The sequence below is a fragment of the Peromyscus eremicus genome, chromosome 1, assembly GCF_949786415.1.
Source record: "Peromyscus eremicus chromosome 1, PerEre_H2_v1, whole genome shotgun sequence".
In the NCBI taxonomy this organism is placed as follows: domain Eukaryota; kingdom Metazoa; phylum Chordata; class Mammalia; order Rodentia; family Cricetidae; genus Peromyscus; species Peromyscus eremicus.
Genome location: NC_081416.1, coordinates 134,984,003 through 135,003,987, shown reverse-complemented (window position 1 = coordinate 135,003,987; position 19,985 = coordinate 134,984,003). Strand labels below are relative to the sequence as shown.

Here is a 19,985-nt window from a genome sequence, read left to right as displayed (position 1 = left end):
CTGCATGTCCCCAGCATATGTGAGGCTTTCTGAACAGAAGTGCAAAGGAACCACAGCAGGGTGTGACCAAGCACCTGTCCTCGTGCAAGGGCCCCTTTTCACACAACCATGACCACAGCTCTAAGAACTGTAAGTGTGATGGAGCTTCTATTAGGATTATCGAAGGGAGAATCATCCCAGGGCACTAACTTGGCTGCTTCTGAGAATCAAGAAAGTGCAGCAGAAGTTTAATTTTTAAAAAAAGTGTCTTTCTTGAGAAGAATGCAGAGACTCCACAATGAACTCATTTCTGGATTTGATACAGAATGCATTCAATAAATTGAACTCTTCTCCTAATGACTAAATACACTCATTTTTTGTCATAAAAAGAGGTTAGTGGTTTAAGTGATTCTGGTGAGATCCTTTAAGTATTATGAATCTCAATCCTTCTATATAAAATATGGATTTAAAGAACAAATTATTGCCCCTTAGCTTCACATTGAATTTTTAATGAGCATCACCGGTCTATGTGCAACCTGCTTGTGATGCAGAAAGGGAAAAACCAGACCAGGCAGAAATGACAGTTTAACTATTAAAAGCCTGAATTTAATATACCTTATAAATAAGCCTAAGAGGAACTTGAAGATCCTAACAGAGCCTGCTAGGCCATGGAGGTACATTACCATCAGGGCATGCTTGGCCATGGAGGTACAATACCATCAGGGCATGCTAGGACATGGAGGTACATTACCATCAGAACATGCTAGGCCTTGGAGGTACATTACCATCAGAACATGCTAGGACATGGAGGTACATTACCATCAGGGCATGCTAGGACATGGAGGTACATTACCATCAGGGCATGCTAAGACATGGAGGTACATTACCATCAGAGCATGCTTGGCCATGGAGGTACAATACCATCAGGGCATGCTAGGACATGGAGGTACATTACCATCAGGGCATGCTAGGACATGGAGGTACATTACCATCAGGGCATGCTAGGACATGGAGGTACATTACCATCAGAACATGCTAGGACATGGAGGTACATTACCATCAGGGCATGCTAGGACATGGAAGTACATTACCATCAGAGCATGCTAGGACATGGAGGTACATTACCATCAGAGCATGCTAGGCCATGGAGGTACATTACCATCAAAGCATGCTAGGACATGGAGGTACATTACCATCAGGGCATGCTAGGACATGGAGGTACATTACCATCAGGGCATGCTAGGCCATGGAGGTACATTACCATCAGGGCATGCTAGGACATGGAGGTACATTACCATCAGGGCATGCTAGGACATGGAGGTACATTACCATCAGGGCATGCTAGGACATGGAAGTACATTACCATTAGAGCATGCTAGGACATGGAGGTGCATTACCATCAGAGCATGCTAGGACATGGAGGTACACATTGCCATCAGTTGTTTGATATGTGCCATATACATGGATTGAATTATCATGCCATACTGTGGTTATATTGTGTTCCCAATATATTGTGCACCCTAATAAACTTATCTGGGGTCAGAGGACAGAACAGCCACTAGATATAGAGGCCAGAAAATGGTGGCACACACACCTTTAATCCTAGCATTCCAGAGGAAGAGATCCATCCGGATCTCTGTGAGTTCAAAGCCACACTGGAAACATCCAGGCATGGTGACACACGACTTTAATTCCAGGAAGTGATGGCAGGAAGCAGAAAGGTATATAAGGTGTGAGGAACAGGAACTAGAGCCCGGTGAAGGTTTTAGGCTTTTAGTAGCAGTTTAGCTGGGATCCATTTGGATGAGGACACAGTGGCTTCCAGTCTGAGGAAACAGGATAAGCTGAGGAATTGGCAAAGTGAGGTGGCTGTGGCTTGTTCTGCTTCTCTGATCTTCCAGCATTCACCCCAATACCTAGCTTCAGGCTTGCTTTTATTAACAAGACCTTTTAAGATTCATGTTACATCATACCACATACATTCACACAAATATATGTTGGTCAGATCCTTTGACTATTTAAGGGTATGGAAATATTAACCACCCTGATCTATACATCATTTTATTTATATATATATATATATATATATATATATATATATATATATATATATACCCATGTATGTATGTATCTCAAATTATGACACTGTACCCCATAAACTTTTTTATCATTAAATTTTAAATCTAAATTAATTAATAATTAAGTTTCCTGATGCTACTGTCATGCTTAAGAATGCTGATGAAACACTTTCAAAGAGTCAGAAATTGAGAACTGGGTGGCGTCAAGCAGGCTTCTGGAAACCTGAAAGCCACAGAGCCACACAACAGGAATGGAATCGAAGGCGGGACAGATGCTATGTGAATATTATTCTTTGAGTTTGTCTGACAGCTTACACTCTGTACTGAAAACTTTGAATTGAGTGAGAATATTAATTTTACTTTCCTTTTTGAAACAGAAAAAAGTGAAAATCTTTCCAAAACTGATGTGTAACTTCAGTTCAGCGTGAAAGAATTCAAAGGCGGAGATGATGAGGGGATGCTGAAAATCCCAGGGGTGTGGGGTGCTCTGTCAGCCAGAAACAAACAAACAAAAAAACCAAGGCTCTCTCTGAGCATGGTCAAGTCACTCACACTACACAGTCTCGTGTTCCTGACGTGGTTTTCCTTGGTGAATCTGTTCCTCTTTGTACTGACTGGAGTCTCCACAGCTGAGGCTAGCCTGGTCTCTTCAGATCTGCACCTGATCAACAGAGCAATCACAAATTAAAAGAGTAGTTCAAACTTCTTTTTATAAATAATGCCCTTTGTGCTCCCCATGTCTCTAACTTTTTACAACATAACCAGCCATTGGTATAAGAGAGCTCTACTGACATTTGATTTCCAGGGGAAAGTAATTCCCCAGTTAAGAATCCATGGATTCTGCTTTCTTTCCCTTTTCCGGGCTTTTAGATTAGTCCAGTTAGCCAAATTAGGTCAGTAGCAATGGAACTCATGTGATTAAATGGTTTTATATTGGAAGAAGTAAATACACTAAGTTATTTTATTTTTTCAATTAAAGACTGTAAGGCTGATTAAGTTTCAAAATGTTTCTTAATTATCATATTTTAACTACACAAAATAATGAGTTTCATTATAATTTTGAATGTATGTGTGTAATATACTGTAATGGCATTCACAATGCCTACATATTTGTTTTAGAGCAGCAGGGGAAAAAATCTGTAAAGAGAGAGATTGCACAACTGTAACCACACTACAGCCATACTTACTGCTGGTGCAGCATATGGTTCCATTTATCTGACCTTGTTCACTTGGGTTTTTGAAGAATGATTCCTCCACCATCACACGACAAGAAATAATTTCTAGAAAAGCAAATGTGTGTGTGTGTGTGTGTGTGTGTGTGTGCATTTACAAGCACAGCCATCCTTTTACAGCCTCTGTCCTGCATTTGTGTCCGGGTATTACAGAAACAAGAATAATCCTATAGTAAGTGTAAGTGAAAGGGAAGCTGGTGAGCTTGATGGTCTTGATAAAGCTAAACCCAAATTAACTCACAGAAAACAGAGAAAGAAACTACTACATAATTTACCAGCACCTGGAATATCATTCTTGCAAATCGTTAGAAAAGTCAAGTGTCTCTAGCACTTTGCTTCTTCCTATTCTCATGTGGTCTTCATTTACCATGGTCTCCTATTCCTTGTTCTCCCTCTCTGTTCTTGATCCAGCTGGGATCTCCCGCTCCCCCAAGCTCTCTTTCCCTCGACCCTCGCCCTTCATTACCCCCACTCATGTCCAGGCTGTTCATGTAGATCTCTTCCATTTCTCCGTCATTGGGCGATCCCCGTGTCTTTCTTGGGGTCCTGTTTTCCAGGTAGCCTCCCTGGTGATGTGAGTAGCAGTCCAGTCATCCTTGTTCCACATCTAGTATCCTCATATGAGTGAGTAAAATACCATGTTTGTCTTTCTGAGTCTGGGTTACCTCACTCAGGATGATTTTTTTCTAGATCCATCCATTTGCCTGCAAACCTCATGATGTCATTGTTTTTCTCTGCTGAATAGTATCCCATTGTGTATATGTAACACATTTTATTTATCCATTCTTCAGTTGAAGGGCATCTAGGTTGTTTCCATGTTCTGGCTATTACAAACAATGCTGATATAAATATAGCTGAGCAAGTGCCCTTGTGGTATGATTGAGCATTCCTTGGGTATATGCCCAAGAGTGGTATAGCTGGGTCTTGGGGGAGATTGATTCCCAATTTTCTAAGAAAGCGCCACAGAAATCCACAAAGATGCCCCCACAATAGACTGCTGGCAATGGTCAAGAGACAGCCCGAACTGACCTACTCTGGTGATAGGATGGCCAAATACCCTAATTGTCATGCTAGAAACCCCATCCAATGACTGAGGGAACCGGATGCAGAGATCCACAGCCAGGCCCCTGGTGGAGCTCTGGGAGTCCAGTTGGTGAGAAAGAGGAGGGTTTATATGAGCAAGAATTGTTGAGACCAAGGTTGGATAAAGCACAGGGACAAATAGCCAAATGAATGGAAACACATGAACTATGAACCAATGGCTGAGGGGCCCCCAAATGGATCAGGCCCTCTGAATAGGTGAGACAGTTGATTGGCTTGATCTGTTTGGGAGGCATCCAGGCAGTGGGACCAGGTCCTGTTCTCAGTGCATGAGTTGGCTGTTTGAAACCTGGGGCTTATGCAGGGACACTTGGCTCAGCCTAGGAGGAGGGGACTGGACCTGCCTGAGTCTACCAGGTTGATCTCAATCCTTGGGGGAGTCTTTGCCCTGGAGGAGATGGGAATGGGGGGTGGGGTGGGGGGAAGGTGAGGGGGGCGGGATGGGGGAGAACAAGGGAATCCGTGGCTGATATGTAGAATTAAGTTATAATTGTAAAATAAAATTAAATTAAAAAAAAAGGAAAGTCAAGTGTAAAAAGTGTCATGTACAGAAGCCATATCAAAACAAATTACCTCAGAGACAGGGAGGAAAAACACACACGCATTTGAAAAGGAAGTCACTATGTTTATTTTTAAAACTGTGTCTCCAGTGAACCACCAACCAGAGAATGTACATGGGACTGACCTGGGCCCTCTGCACACGTATTGCAGTTATGTAGCTTGGTCTTCTTGTGGGACTCCTGGCAAAGGGAGCTGGGAGTGCGGTGGGGGTGCTGTCTCTGACTCTGTTGTCTTTTGCCTGCTCTTAAGACTTTCCTGTGGGCTGCCTCTAGAAGAGGAGGTGCCAAGTCTTGCTGCTGATGTACTTGGAAGGCCTGCACTTTTCTGAAGGCAAGGGACAGGGAGTGGATGAGGGCAGGGAGTTTGGAGGGAGGGACTGGAAGGAGAGGAGGGAGGGGAAACTGTAATTGGGCTGGGAAGAACTAATTGATGGATTAATTAAAAATTTTTTAAAGTGTGTCTCCAAACTAAAGGAGAAATAGCTGTCAACGTTAGTCTCGGATATGGACACTTCCAAAGATTACAGCTACTATGATTCTCTTATCACAGAGGTGCATTCCAAGGTCTATGTGTGTACATGCATGTGTGCGTGTGTACTTTTGATTATAAATCATGTACAGTAAAAAAAAAAAAAACAATGATAATGAAATGAGGGAGTTGTAACAATATCCTATAATAATAAAAGTTTCAGAATTTTGGGATGTTTATGTCTGGAATTCTCCATTTAAGAGTTTTTTGGTTTTTTTTTTTTAATTTTTATTTTGCAATACAATTAAGTTCTACATATCAGCCACAAATTCCCTTGTTCTCCCCCCTCCCGCCCCCCTCACCTTCCCCCCAGCCCGCCCCCCATTCCAATCTCCTCCAGGGCAAGGCCTTCCCCACAGACTGAGATCAACCTGGTGGACTCAGGCCAGGTAGGTCCAGTCCCCTCCTCCCAGGCCGAGCCAAGGGACCCTGCATAGGCCCCAGGTTTCAAACAGCCGACTCATGCAATGAGCACAGGACCCGGTGCCACTGCCTGGATGCCTCCCAAACAGATCAGGCCAATCAACTGTCTCACCCACTCAGAGGGCCTGATCCAGTTGGTGACCCCTCAGCCATTGGTTCATATTTCATGTGTTTCCGTTTGTTTGGCTATTTGTCTCTGTGCTTTATCCGACCTTGGTCTCAACAATTCTCTCTCATATAAACCCTCCTCATTCTCGCTAATTGGACTCCCAGAGATCCACCTGGGGCCTAGTCATGGATCTCTGCATCCAGATCCCTCAGTAGTTGGATGAGGTTTCTAGTACGACAATTAGGGTGTTTGGCCATCCCATCACCAGAGTAGGTCAGTTCGGACTGTCTCTCGACCATTGCCAGCAGTCTGTTGTGGGGGTATCTTTGTGGATTTCTGTGGGCCTCTCTAGCACTTTGTTTCTTCCTATTCTCATGTGGTCTTCATTTACCATGGTCTCCTATTCCTTGTTCTCCCTCTCTGTTGTTGATCCAGCTGGGATCTCCCACTCACCCAAGCTCTCTTTCCCTCGACCCTCGCCCTTCACTACCCTCACTCATGTCCAGGCTGTTCATGTAGATCTCATTCCATTTCTCTGTCATTGGGCGATCCCTGTGTCTTTCTTGGGGTCCTGTTTTCCAGGTAGCCTGCCTGGTGATGTGAGTAGCAGTCCAGTCATCCTTGTTCCACATCTAGTATCCTGTTATGAGTGAGTACATACCATGTTTGTCTTTCTGAGTCTGGGATACCTCACTCAGGATGATTTTTTCTAGATCCATCCATTTGTCTGCAAACCTCATGATGTCATTGTTTTTCTCTGCTGAGTAGTATTCCATTGTGTATATGTACCACATTTTGTTTATCCATTCTTCCGTTGAAGGGCATCTAGGTTGTTTCCATGTTCTGGCTATTACAAACAATGCTGATATGAACATAGCTGAACAAGTGCTCTTGTGGTGTGGTTGAGCATTCCTTGGGTATATGCCCAAGAGTGGTATAGCTGGATCTTGGGAGAGATGGATTCCCAATTTTCTAAGAAATCGCCATATTGATTTCCAAAGTGCTTGTACAAGCTTGCATTCCCACCAGCAGTGGAGGAGAGTTCCCCTAGCTCCACATCCTCTCCAGCATAAGGTGTCTTCAGAATTTAAGAGTTTTGAACTGTGGTCTTCTGTAACCGAAACTGAAAGCAAAGCTAGTGAGACCAGGGGGGCAAGTGACCCTATAAAAATAATTGCATCATAAGAGCTTTTTGTCAAAATGCAGGCGTCATTCCTTCTACATAAAAACCTAAAGAGAACAAAAAAGGGAAAAATTTTAAATGCCTCATGAGGACAGTTTCCCCTGACCAGGGCAGCTTTCCTGTCCCCATAGAGGAGGGTTCTGTGCTCACCTGGGTTATCCCCATGAGCTGATGGCTGAAGTGAGCCACTTGTCCTTGTTCCAGACCTCCATGGCATGCATGTGGACAAAGCTAAAGAATGTTTGATGACCATACTAGAGCAAAACACTGAAAAATTTAAGTAAAGCACATTTTATCTGATAATTGGTAGATGGTAGAATACCCATGTGATCTTGATAACATCCAACAATCCACCAATAACCAATAACTATCATACTTCACCACTTCTGAGCCTGAATCTTTTTTAAAAAAACAATCATATAATCCTTGTAACATTGTCTTAATACCCAAACCAAAGCTTAACCCAGGTTTGCTCTTGCCTTATTTTTTAAATAAATAAATAAATTTGTTTGTTTGTTTGTTTGTTTCAGATCCTGGCTGGTTTCCCCTCCCTCCTCTCCTCCCAGTCCCTCCCACCCACATATCCCTCTGTTCCCACCCCCCAATACACTCCCCTCCTTTTCTGTTTAGGAAAGGGCAAGTGTCCAATGAGTATCTACAAAACATGGCATATCAAGTTGCAGTAAGACTATAAGCACCTCCTCATATATTAAGGCTGGGCAAGGCTACCCAGCATGAGGACCAGGGTCCCAAAAGCCAGGAAAAGAGTTGGAGACAGGCCCTGTTCCCACTGTTAGGAGTCCTGCAAGAGGACCAAGCTACGCAACTGTAACATACATGCAGAGTGCCTAGGTCAGTCCCTACCAGGCAGGTTCCCTGGTTGTCAGTTCAGTTTCTGTCAGTCCCTATGAGCCTGAGTTAGTTGATTCTGTGGGTTTTCTTGTGGGGTCCTTGACCCCTCTGTCATCTACAATCCTTTCTCCCCCTCTTCTGCAGGATTCCCCAAACTCCTCCTAATGTTCGACTGTGGGTCTGCATCTGTTTCCATCATTTGTTGGATGGAGCCTCTCTGATGACAATTGGGTTAGACACCAATCTGGTCAAACAGAAGATGGCCAGTTCAGGCTATGTATCTGCTATTGCTAGGAGTCTTAGCTGGGGCCATCCTTGTAGATTCCTGGACGATTCCCTCACACCAGGTTTTTACCTGACCCCAAAATGCACCTCCCTCTTTCCAGTAGTCTCTTTCAGTACTCTCCCCCTCTACTCTCCCCAACCTGATCACTCATGTTCCTATCCCCAACCTCCCCCAGTTCACTCACGAAACCTCTTCTATTTCCCCTACCCAGGGTGATCTGGGCATCCCTGCATAAATCCTCCTTGTTACCTAGCCTCTCTGGGTCTGCAGATTGTAACATGGTTATCCTTTATTTTACAGCTAATATCCAATTATGAGTGAGTACATACCATGTTTGTCTTTCTCTATCTGGGTTACCTAAATGATTTTTTTTCTAGTTTCATCCATTTGCCTTCACATTTCCTGATGCTCTTGTTTTAACAGCCAAGTAATATTCTATTGTGTAAATATACCACATTTTCTTTATCCATTCCTCAGTTGAGGGGCATCTAGGTATTTTTAGGTTCTGGCTATTACAAATAAAGTTGATATGAACATACTTGAGCAAGTATCCTTGTGATATGTTTGGACATCCTTTGGGTATATGCCCAAGAGTGATATAGCTGGATCTTGTGGTAGATTGATTCCCAGTTTTCTAAGAAACTGCCATGCTGATTTCCAAAGTGGCTGTACAAGTTTGCACTACCACCAGCAATGGAGGAGTGTTCATCTTGCTCCACATCCTCTCCAGCATGAGCTATTGCTTGTGTTTTTATCTTAGCCATTCTGACAGCTGTAAGATGGAATCTCATAGTCATTTTGACTTGCATTTCCCTCATGGCTAAGGATGTTGAACATCTCCTTAAGTGTTTCTCGGCCATTTGAGATTTTTCTGTTGAGAATTCCCTGTTTAGATCTGTACCCCATTTTTTAATTGGATTACCTGGTTTGTTGATATCTAGTTTCCTGACTTCTTTATATATTTTGGAAGTCAGCTTTCTGTTGGATGTGGGGTTAGTGAAGATCTTTATCCATCCTGTATAAGCCTACCAATTTAAGCCAAGCCATAGAAAGCCATGCTAAAGCGCTTCTCTCTCTCTCTCTCTCTCTCTCTCTCTCTCTCTGTCTCTCTCTCTCTCTCTCTCTCTGTGTGTGTGTGTGTGTGTGTGTGTGTGTGTGTGTGTGTTGTGTGTATGTCTATGCATGTGTCCTTATGTGTAGACTCCTGACAGGATAAAGAATTTAATAAAGAAACAAGGTTAGAATGCATGACATTATGGGGAGCTTTTTATGACCTCATGTTATATATGACAAATTTGATTAACATTCTCCTTCAAGCTGAGCAATTGATTCTCATGGTCCAAATGGTGAATCTGTTTTTAACAAATGCTTGAGTTAACTGTGAGTCTACTCATTAAAATGTAATATTGCAGCTATCAATGAAAGAATATATTATAAAATTTCAGCTAGTATATGAAAAATAACATGTTTTTATTTGTGCTGTAAAGAAAAAAATAACTTTGCTGTCAATTCTGGACTTTCTATTAAAACCTTTTTACAACTTTGCTTTTAAAGTGTCTTATGAGAGCTGAGGGTGCAGCTGAGTTATACAGTGTTTGCATAGCATGCAAAAGGCCCTGGATGAATCCCCATTACCACAAAATTACTGAACATTTTATGAAAATGTTTAAAAATTATATAATTAGCTTAATAATCTTTTCACAAAAGAAGAATACTTGCTCAGAGGCCAAACAAAACTCTGTAAGTGGAGAGATGAGAAGTAGTATTGCGTAACTATGAGGATAGATGTGGAGAGATGTGTGCTTAGGAAATTTTGTCATTGTCTGATCATCACGGAGTATACAGACACAAACTTAATGGTATAGCCTGTGATGTTCCCAGAGCATGTGGTATATGCTATCACATAAATATCCCCTGGTTGACCAACACTTCGTTTTATGTCCATATTCTAGAATTTTATTCAGAAGGACCACAGTTTACTGGATTCTGCCTTGTTAAGTTCTGCCAATCTGGAGGTTTCTTTAACTGGGGCTTTCTGTCAGTCATCACAACAAAATAGACTCGAGCATAGCATCCAGGGTGAGTCCAGTAAAAGCCACAGCCTTAGTGCTTACTCACCAGAAATGTACTGACTCCAAGTCCTGGAGCCTGGAACTCCACAATCAATGCCAGCATGATCGTTTTTTTCTGTAGTGGTGAGGGGAGGACCTGTAACAGGCCTGTGTGTCTTGTGGTGGCTCTCCCCTCTCTGGCACTCATCAGCTGTGTCTCCTCCACACAGTACACCTCTGCTTCAAACTTTTCTTTGGTAAGGAAGCAATAATTTTCAAATCTATCCATTTTCATGCGAGTCTCATGATTTCCTTTTTCTTTAGAGATGAATAAAATTCCATTCTGCCTATGTATCAGGTTTTCCTTATCTTTTTATCTGTTGATAGTCATCAAGCCTGATTCCATTTTTCTTGCCGTTGTGAATTGAGAATTACAAAAACAAATTATGTCTGAAAACCCCATATTGAAACATAATACTCTGTATGTTAATTAAACCATGAAAAGATACCATCGGGGCTTGCCTTGCTTATTTTAATGTCTACTGAAGATGAGGAATGTAATGTATGAATGAGAAGACATGATTTAGCTCATAGTGCCTCAGCTTCCCATTCAGGGTGAGAAGTATGAATGAACTACCCACATAGACTATGAAGAACCAGTGTCAAGAGGTGCCCATCCAATCATGGACTTGGTTTTCCATGTTTGTAGTTTCTTATGCAGTATAGTATCCCTGAACATTACACTATCAGCAACAAAATTCATGGGGAACTTCTACTACCCAGGAGCTATAGCTAGAAATCTCAGGAATGAGCCTTCAAGTGTGCAGCTGTTCTCAGTGTCTCTTATTCTGAAGATAAGTCCCTAACCATCCTCCTTGGTCAAGATGAGTGAGTTCTGCCTTTCTCTCTGCCTTGTAACCACAGGCAATAAGGGGCCAAGCTCTGCTTTCTGGGCAATTAATATATAAGAGACTGGGTTCTGAGTTCTTCCCCATAAGGAAATTGGTTCTTTCCGCTTCACAATCCAATGGTGTTTCCACATTGTAGATGAGAAGTCTAAATTGTAGAGAAATAAAATGGTTTGTCCAGTATTTGCGTGTAGGCATCACATCTAGTATGCCTTTTCTCTTATTATAAATGCAATGCTACTTGGGACAAAAACAGACAAGTTGAAACACAAAGTCTTAAGCCTTCAGGATGAGGGCGAAGAGAAGCAATTTAAAAGGTGCTGAGTTGCACAGTAGCATTTATCCATAAGACCCAGGAAGGAGGTGGGAACCACCAAAGGGCCCATCAGTGGATAAATGGATGAGCAAAATGTGGGCATACAGGCAACAGGATAATAATCCATCTCACAGATGAAGAAACTTCTGACACAGCCTGCAGTATGCATGAACACTGAAGACACTGTGCTCTGTGAAGTACGCCAGTCACAGAAGGACACATACTGTATGTTTTCACTCTGTGAGGCCCCTAAAGCAGTTAAGTTCATTGAGATAGACAGGGAAATAATGGTGGCTAGGGCCTGAGGTTGGAGGAGGTGGGAAAACACCTCCTTATTTAATTGATTATTATTTAATCAGTATAGAGTTTCAACTTAAAAGTGTTTTGTAGATAGGCTATGCAACAATATGAATTTATTTTATAACTCCAAATGTTGGGCATAGAAACTGTTAAAAGTTATAAAATTTTATTATATACATTTAACAAAATGAGAGAGCACTGGAAAGAAAAAAAGGTGAAAGAAAAAAAAAAGAAAGAGGAGGCATTGACCTAATCCACATAGTCAACAATTTTTAAATACAATTTATTTGCAATGATAGAAAACAAAATGTTCCAATCACTCAGAAAGCAAAAGAGGGAAGTCTGAACTTTCAGGGGAAGAAATGACCTTGTAAAAGCATAACACTTACCTGTTTATATTGTCAGGGGAAAAAAGGTGGTAATAAATTCATTTCGTTAAAAGGAATATTCCAGGCCTTGTTGGTGGATTTGAGCTTCCCCGTTAAAAAATTTGTTTAACCAGCAGTGCAAGGTGTTGGCTCTGGAACTCCTCAATAAAGGCAAGTTTGTCTTTGTATCAGTTCTGAATAGTGAGTCTAGGGGTGTAGTGGGTAGCCATTCCAGCTTTGATCTGGAAGTTCCAACCCCCACTGAGGCTTCGGTAACTGTCACGCCTACAAGGCAGGGCCAAGAGAGGACCCTGAAGACCTGAGATCCAGATGCGCTGCCTCTCTTGGTTCCTAGACCCTGGACACTGGAGGTAGACGGAGTAGAGTTCTCCAGAGAACACCACCAGACTGCGCTACGTCTTTCCCAGACCCTGCAACCTACCTATCCCTTCATTTGTAAGTTACGCTACTAAATAAACCTCCCTTTTAACTACGTGGAGTGGCCTTAATAATTTCACCAATATCTGGCGCCCAACATGGGGCACGAACCCACGACCCTGAGATTAAGAGTCTCATGCTCTACCGACTGAGCTAGCCGGGCTGGGATGGGCAGCCACCAGGAATATGCATATGCAAATAAGCAAGGAAGCATCCTCCAAGTCTGCTGGCACAGTGAAGAGTGCCTGCCGATCCAGATCTCGGGTCTCTAGGCGCCTCCCTTGGCCCTGCCTTGTAGGCGTGACAGTTGCCAAAGTCTCAATGGGGGTTGGAACTTCCAGATCAAAGCTGGAATGGCTACCCACTACAGCACAGGGTTTCCTTAGGAGGGTTTCAGGAGTTCCATAAGAAGTGTTCCTGCCCTTAGTAGCAGTAAGTTCCTCTAATGACCTTAGTTCTGGAAGTTGGTTTATTGGTTGTGTTGTGATTTACAGTATCTAGCTATGAAAGGAAAGCCCCAGGAGGATTAGTCAATGCCTTTATCTTTGTCTTTGTCCAAACTTTTCCATGAGATTCAGTAACCATTGAACCTGAAATACATTGTGCCAAGGGTGTTTACCTCTCAGGGTTCACAATGTGTCTTTGCTTCTTCAGTGTCTAAGAAGATCAAATCTGACTCATCCTTCCAGGTATGCTTGAGAAAGCTACCATGGTTACACAGGCTGTATGTGGTCATGTGGATTTGGCTCTAGGCTACAGTTTCTTTTGTGCTAAGATGAGGAATTCACTGCAAGAACAAATACTAACTTGCTTATTTGCTTTAAGAATGGCTCTTAAAACATTAAAAACATTGAAATTTCTGGAGATAGTTATTTTGGCACTCATTTCTCTAAAATAAATTATTATTAAATTAAATCTAAAATGAATTATTAAAAATCAAGTGATGCATAGGAGACAGAAGCAAATTTAGATTCAATATATGGAAGAGACACAATGCAGAGATTAGTTGGTGGCTAGCAAGGGAGGATAATCCAAGACCTCCCAGTTTCCTTGTTGCAGGAGACCTTGAAAGCCTGTGGTAAATGTGTGAGTTCACGCTATTAAATTTTTTATTAGACTTTCAGCCTTGTGTATCTCCTGCAAAAAACATGTATCCCATAAAAATGATCTCTGGTTCTTTTCAGCTGGTTTGATACAATCTTCCTCAATGTTGCTTATATTTAATCCCTTTGTCATACTTATGCCCAAGAAGCAAGCAAAATAATGCAAAGCAAGCTGTATTCTAAATGAAAGGCTGTAAAGGGTAAAATGATTGAGATTCTGGGCCCTCTTTTAAAAACAAGCAAAGCAGAGTGGACTTCACATTACATGGTATGCATTTGAAGCCTTTTATTTCTAAACTTTACAAAGCAATAGGAAATTCATTAAATTTTATAGCTAGACAAAAAGGTAACAGCATTTGTGGATGTAATTAGGCTTTTATTTAAATGTGGAAGGGAGTTTGTGCTCATTATAGGAAACAAATGAACAACAACAAATCACCCACTGAATGCATCATCCATGTGACATTAGAGATGGTGGACATGAGAATATGCAGAACACTTTGTCTATATGCTGCAATAAGCAAGGGCTTAGTGCAAATTCTTATGAAAAAAATCTTATAAAAGTTTGGATAACAATGTTCATTCTATTAATAATATTCAGAAATATTCCCTGTCCCCATTGTGTCTATATAAAAAATGGAAAGAGACATTATAGTTCATCAGTTAAATTATTCATTTTTGATGGGAAAACACCAAATTTGATTGTCCTCTTGACTCTGCTCTGACTAAGCTGCTTTCTAGGCTCTAATTCTTGTTTCTCTCCCAACATGGCAATTTCCTCTCATCTCTATCATCTTCCTGCCTAATTAGGCAGGCTCAGCAGAGCATTTGAAAGACTGGGATGGTCTCCCAGTGAAGGCTCTCAGAATCTGCATAGATAAGGACTGTTGAACCAGGCTCTTTGACATAGCCTAGATTTTCCCAAAGGAGATGATATTAAAATAGAAAGGTTGGTTTAGTATTTGTGATTCTAATCTTATTCTATCTCCATTCCTTATAAAGAAAACTCAAAGGTGAGAGAAGAAAAAATGCACACAGTCTCACACATAGATGTACAAATAGATAGTGGTTCCTATCCTACACTTTGACATAATGACTTTTAAATCTGTACATGTATCCATACATACATACACACACACACACACACACTCACCACCAGTAATGATAACAACATCCAAAGCATAAAACAAGAGACATCTGCACTGAATATAAAACATGAAAATAGCAATAAAATCAAATGTTTATTTATTTATTTACTTACTTACTTGCTTGGATACTTACTTTTATACAAGGCTTATGCTATCCTTGAACTCCTGGGCTCAAGTGATCTTCTTCAGTCTCCAAAGTAAAGGAGAAGTGTGTGACAAGTGGTTCTGTTGTTGCAGGGCAGCTCAGCTGGTATCTCTGGGCAGCAAGAGCTTCTCCTCTAAAGGAGGATCTATGGTTTGCTCATCTGCTCCAGACACAGCTGCTTCCATGACAAGAGAAGGCCACATGTCCACAGAAACCACATGGAGAGCCACAGAAGATCTTGAGGAGTCCTTAGAACAGAAATAGTGGAGATCATTGGAAGACTTTTAGAAACAACCCAAATTAAAGCATTAGACTGTCTTCCCTGATCTACTTGCTATCACACTACACCTTCCCTTCCCTAATATTGGCTCAGTGGCTGCTTACTATTTCTCTTCAAAGAGAAGTCACACAATAACAACAGTCTGGGCTTACAGAGAAAGACAGCCATCCACCAATTATCTGACTACGTCCACACACAGCTGACATACACATATGCATAAATCTTTACAATAAATAAGTATATAAATGATGTTGGAGAAAAGAACAAGATGGCATTTTCCAGGGGAGCCCAGAATTTTCAGCTCTGATAGTTCTGCTCACTATCTTCATGTTCTGACACTAGGCTCGATCTACATTCTATCAGTGCCCTACTCTAGAGAAAACACAATTTCATTAAGCTCAAGGAAAGCTGTCTGTAATGAAACAGTTTGTAATCTGCAATGAAGATCTACCAATCATGAAATCTTGTACTTAGTTACAAGCGAAAACTACAGCGCACAGGGTAGTGGTGGGGCACACCTTTAATCCCAGCACAGCACTCAGGAGGAAGAGGCAGACAGATCTCTGTGAGTTCCAGGACAGGCTCCAAAGCTACACAGAGAAACCCTGTCTCAACAAACAAACAAACAAACAAAACCTACTGCACACATAGGAAAGAGTATTGTTGTGAGCATTGAGCTTTTTGCACTTGGTCCTTCAGAGGCCAGGACTGCCACCAAAAAGACAAAAACTACTTGAGTCACATAGCTATCAGATGAGTGAGCTATTGGTCTGATGAGTGATACTGATCAGTTTGGAATTTATTTATACTATATGTATCTGTGTGTGTGTGTGTGTGTGTGTGTGTGTGTGTGTGTGTGTGTGTGTAAGTTTGGGTAAATTGTGTCCACATGCATACACATCCATATGCATGCATGGATACAAATACATGATTCAGTGCTCATTCACACACTGAATTCCAAGCTCAAGACAACAGAGAATACCATTATTTCCAGAGACCAGGAAATACATAAAATTTAATCACATACCAAGCCACAGAGAAAAATGCCACTAAATTCCAAAAAGTAAAAGAAAAGTTGAAACATTTTCTAACCTTAGAATCTCCAAAATAATATCACAGGAATAACCATTATAGAATTAGCATGAGAAACCAGGAATTATTTGGTTTAGAAAAAAATGACCTCAAATGAATTAATGCCGACACATGTGACTAAAGCTGAAGCTACAGAATCCAGCAAAGTAAATGACAGAGCAAAGGAAGACAGTAAGAGTCATCATAAAAACAGTGAAATATACAAAATTTTAGAATAATTCTGGAAACAAGTCCTCAGAAATAAAAGGCACACACCATTGACCACTGTAGCAAAGGGGTAAAGACAGGGAGTGTTTAAAGAGAAAGAGGGGAGAACAGTAATTTTTTTAAGAATAATTTGCTCAATTTGATGAAACAAGTCAAAAACCCTAATTATTTTAAATTATTTCCCAGAAAATCTTCATGGGTAAATCACAAAGTGACCTTAAAATAAAGATTCAAACAGAAACAGTGTTCACAGGAGAGCCAGAAAACATCAGACCCACTCACTTCACAGAGAAAATCCCTAGAGGCAGCATAGAGGCAGTGATGGTTAGGTTTCCAGAGCAATCTCCAAAGGAGACACCCAATTCTTTTATTATTATTACTCGTTTTGCTTTTTTTCCCTTTTATTGAAAACAGATATGGTTTTGGCCAAGTGGTGGTGGTGCAGGCTTTTAATCCCAGCATTCGGGGTAGAGGCAGGGAGATCTCTGAGTTCAAGGCCAGCCTGGTTGGCAGAGCAAGTTCCAAGACAGCCAGGGATACGCAAAGAAACCCTGTCTCAAAAAAACAAAAATATATATTTTTTTCTTCTCACGTAATATATATCCTGATTACTGTTTCCCTCCCTCTACTCCTCCCAGTTCCACCCCACCTCTCCTCCCATCTGGATCCACTCCCTTTCCGTTCTCATTAGAAAACAAACGGACAGGCTTCTAATGGATAAGAATGTAACTATAATTATAATATAATACAGGATAATATAATATAAGAAAACAAAAACTAACACACTTGACAAGACAAACAGAAGGAGAAGAGTCCAATAGAAGGCAAAAGAATCAGAAACCCACTGGTTTTCGCACTCAGGAATCCTGTAAAAACACTAAACTGAAAGCTGTATTTTCATAGGACCTGGTGCAGACCTATGTATGGCCTGTGCATGCAGCCTCAGCCTCTGTGGGTTCACATGAGCTTGAATCATGTTGATTCAGAGGACCTTGTTTGCTTGGTGTCTTCAATCCCCTCTGGCTTACACTCTTATTGACTCCACTTCTGCAGGGTTCCCTGAGCTCTGGGGAGAGGGTTTTGATGGGGACATCACACTAAGAGTTGAATGTTCCAGGGTCTCATTCTCTATATAATATTTGGCTATGGGTCTCTGTATTTGTTCCCATCTGCTGCAGGAAGAAGTTTCTCTGATGGTGGCTGAGCAAGGTACTGATCTGAGTACAGCAGACTGCCACTGGGAGTCATTTTATTGCTACATTTTTGTTTTGTTTTTGTTTTTAGAACAGTTGTATTTAGTTTTGCCCTAGGTCCTTCGGATATCTAGCTATCTAGTCTCAGGTCAAGAAGTGTCAAGTGTGGGTTCCATCTCATGGAGTGGGCCTTAAGTCAAAGCATATTTTGGTTGGTTATTCCCACAAGCTTTGTGCCACTATTGCCCTGGCATATCTTGCAGGCAGGACACTACTGTAAATCACAGCATTTGTGGCTGGCTTTATGTTTACATTTCTCTTTTGCATGCAGAGTACTTTCCTTTACCAAACGTGCTAGAATGTAGGAGTGAAGGCTCTATATGGAAGCCAGTTGAACTTCTCCATATTCAATGAATTGGGTGGGTGTTGTCTTCAGTAATGGGGCCTTGATGTCAGCTTGTAGAGAGCAACCTATAGTCTTGGCAACAGCCTAGGTTGTTTGGGGATTCCCATGGTCCCCTTTGTCCAGCACCTCAATTAGATGTAACACAACACCAGGACTGGAAGCTTCATTTGGGCACAAGAGATGGCCAGTAGAGGCTTTCTCTCCCCCATTAATTGGCGGTTTCAGTTAGACTGCCTTCACAATAAAACAAAGTTTGTGATGATCCCAACCAAGGTAGCATAGCAGGCCCAGTTCTGTCTCCATTGTGTACATGTATGCATAGGCTTCAAATGTGATAGGAACAGACACTAGCCATACAGCAATATCGCAACACCAGGTGGCCTCATACTACAAAATACATATATCAATTCTATATTCATCTGATACATTATATTAAATAAAATTTACAATAAAATCCTCCAAGATCATCTCTATAGATGCCAAAAATGTGTATTTTATAACGTTGAACATCCATTCTCGGGTTTGCAGAGGACAATATGTTTTCAGATTTTGAACAGTGGAAAATACATGTATATCCATTATCTTGCTTGGTGAATGAGTACCAGAAGCTTTCCTGTGAAAGGAGGGAAACATCACCCAAGCTTCTGGGTGTTACCATGGTGACACTAACTCAACGTTTTAGGAGAAACATGACAATATAGACACTGGAAAGGAAGAGAGAAGGTTAATGTTGCTTTCAGCTAATGTGGTGATTTGCTTCTATATCTTAGATTATCAACTCATATGGAACAAGTAAGAGAATTTATTGAAGGGAATGTATAAAAATTAGTATGCAAAAGTCATCAAGCTATATCTCAAAACGATCAAATTCAGTAGTGAAGGAAACCATCAAACACTGCATTTTTGTTAGCATACAAAATAATGGGCTTCACTATGCAATTTTCATGCATGTGTATCATGGTACTTTGCTCATGTTCACCCACATTACCTCCTGTTGTTCTTCATCCAACTCTCCTTCCTTTTCCCCTTATATGTTCATATAAGATAGGTCAGATAGGAAGATAGACAGACAAAGAGACAGACATACAGATACCACATATAAAAGATATATTTATACCCTGGTTTTAAAATAAGAAATTGATTAGACTTTTTTATGTGAGAAATCATAAAATGTATTAACTGATTTTAAAGAAGTTTTAAGTAAATGTATAACCATATACAATTCTCTTAGATTAAAAAAGAAAGTAGTTATATACCAATTGATCCCTGATTAATCTGTAATAGAGATCTAGTTAAAATGTCAATAAAGTTTTTCTTTTCATTTCCTTTGAAACCAGACAGTTCTGTCCTAGATTTTAAACAGAAAAAAAAAAAAACATAAAAGGAGGGAAATGATGGATATGAAGGCTAACAAGAGTAGAAAGCACATTCAGTCATTAAAATACAACATTTAAGTGTTTGCTGATTAAAAGACTGTGGGACAAGCACATAAATTAAAAAATCAACAAAATAGAAAGAAAAATCCATAAATAGTCCACATTGTTTGTAAGCACTCAGGCAACGATGATGACATTTCACAGCATTGAAATGGGTTTTTCAATATTTGGCGCTGACAATTTTTATATATCTAGAAAAAATAATTTGGACCCTTAGTTTACATGACACACAAAATAAATCCTAAATAATCTGTCTCTAATC

At 40.9% G+C, this 19,985-nt stretch overlaps 1 non-coding gene across 1 annotated transcript; it reads right to left on the bottom strand.

Annotated features, from left to right (window-relative positions):
• Positions 1-12,803: 12,803 nt before the first annotated feature.
• Positions 12,804-12,876, bottom strand: Trnak-cuu (transfer RNA lysine (anticodon CUU)). Its single transcript has one exon. It is a non-coding gene; the product is annotated as a tRNA-Lys (tRNA).
• Between the last annotated feature and the right edge of the window lie 7,109 nt (positions 12,877-19,985).